Source organism: Ursus maritimus (assembly GCF_017311325.1).
Source record: "Ursus maritimus isolate PB19 chromosome X unlocalized genomic scaffold, ASM1731132v1 scaffold_X1, whole genome shotgun sequence".
In the NCBI taxonomy this organism is placed as follows: domain Eukaryota; kingdom Metazoa; phylum Chordata; class Mammalia; order Carnivora; family Ursidae; genus Ursus; species Ursus maritimus.
In genome coordinates, this window is record NW_024423319.1 from 66,087,184 (window position 1) to 66,089,603 (window position 2,420).

The following is a 2,420-nucleotide window of genomic DNA, read 5'->3' on the forward strand; positions in this document are numbered from 1 at the left end:
GGGAAAAATAGTCAAACATTTGGAGGATTACTAGACAATGTCTCTGAACTGGCACTAATTCAAGGAGACCCTAACCATCACTGTGGTCCACAAGTCAGAGCAGGAGCTTATGGGTGTCAGGTGACCAATGTAGTTTTAGCTTGGGTTCGTCTCACAATGAGTCCAGTGGGTTTTCAATGCCATGGTTATTTCTCCAAGTGAAAGCCACTAGAAATGCCTCTACCTAGGAAAATAGTAAACCAACAGCAATACCACATTCCTGGAGAGATGGCAAAAATTAGTACCACCATCAGGGACTTCAAAGACACAGGGGTGGTGAGTCCTACCACTTCCACTTCCTCATTCAACTTACCTATTTAGGCTGTGCAGAAAACAGATAGAACTTGGAAAATTACAGAGAATTATTGTGAAGTTAACCAGATGATGATTCCAATTGCACCTACTGTTCCATGTGTGGTTTTGTTGCTTGGGCAATTAACACATCTTCTGGTACCTGGTATGCAGCTATTGATCTGGCATATTAATTCTCCAGCCCTACGTCATGATTTAGTCTACAGTGACCTTGATAACCTTTCCATTCCACAAGACATCACACTAGTTCATTACATTGATGACATTATGCTGATGGGATCTGGTGAGCAGAAAGTAGCAACCACTCTAGACATATTGGTAAGACACATCAGAGAGTGGGAAATGAATCTGATGAAAATTCAGGGGACTTGCACCTCAGTAAAATTTTTAGGTGTTCAGTGACATGGAGCATATTGAGATATTATTTCCAAGGCAAAGCATAAGTTAGTGTATCTGGCCCCTACTGCATCCAAAAAAGAGGAACAATGCCTAATGGGTCTGGGCCTCTTTGGAATTGAAAGCAACATATTTCTCATTTGAGTATGCTGCTCTGACCCACTTACTAAGTAACCCGAAAAACTGCAAGCTTTGAGTGGGGTCTAGAACAAGAGAAGGCTCAACAACAGATTCAGGCTGCCATGAAAGCTGCTTTGTTACTTGAGCCATATAATCCAACTAATCTGCTGGTGCTTGAAGTGGCGGTGGCAGTTTGGAGACTTTGGGAGGCCCCTAGAGCTGAAGAGCATTATTGGCCCTTAAGATTTTAAAGCAATACCCTAACATCCTCTGTGAATACTTTCCTTTTGAGAAACAGATTTTGGCTTTCCATTGGGCCATACTTAACCACAGGCCACCAAATAACCATGAAACCTAAGCTGCCCATCATGAACTGCCCCACCAAGCCATAAATTTGGCCATGTTCAGCAGCATTCCATTATCAAAGAGAAGTGGTATATACAAGATTGGGATCAAGGATGCCCTGAAAGCACAAGTAACTTACATGAGAATGTAGCCCAAATGCCACAAATCCATATATTCATGGGCCATGGCCAATGGTTTAGTTACATGGTCAAAGACTTGGAGGAAACATGATTGGAAAATTGGTGGCAAGGAGTCAGAAGAACTGTTATGTGGATAGACCTCTCTGAATGGGCAAAGAATGTAAGATATTATGCCCCCAAGTAATGCACTCAAAAGGTAACCTCAGCAGAGGAAGATTTAATAACCATATGGATAGAATGGTTCTTTTTGTGGATATCCCTTAGAGCATTTCTTTTTTTTTTTTTTTAAGATTTTATTTATTTGTTTGACAGAGACAGTGAGAGAGGGAACACAAGCAAGGGGAGTGGGAGAGGGAGAAGCAGGCTTCCCACCAAGCAGGGAGCCTGATGTGGGGCTCAATCCCAGGACCCTGGGATCATGACCTGAGCCGAAGGCAGACACTTAATGGCTGAGCCACCCAGGTGCCTCTAGAGCATTTCTTAGTAATACCATATCCTGTGGTTAAAGTCAATGAAAAACTCCAACAGCCCAGTTCAGGCAGGACTACTAATGGCCCAGACCCTTCAGGAATAAATGTTTGGGACACCCCACCAGGCAAAGAATTACAATCAACAAAGGGAAAAGGGAATATGGAATGGGTAGTAGAAGAAGGTACTTAGAAACACCAGGGGAGGGGGGTGGGGGAATGGGATAGGCTGGTGATGGGTATTAAGGAGGGCACGTATTGCATGGTGCACTGGGTGTTATATGCAAGTAATGAATCATGGAACTTTACATCGAAAACTAGGGACTGTATGGTGACTAACATAATATAATTTAAAAAAAAAAAGAAACACCAGCTATGACCATGTGACCAGTTACAGAAATAAGGAGTATGGTAGTTATGAGCATTTTTCCTTGGTAACCTACAGGTTAGCTTCACTATCAGGCTTCTCATTATCTTCTATATCTGCTGTAAGAGGAGGTGTTTATGTTTTTAAAGGAGCTTCCAGAGGAGTAATATTGGGTGGCAATTTTCCTCAAATATTTCCCAAGTCTTTATTGATGATGGTTTTGGTGGGTATTGA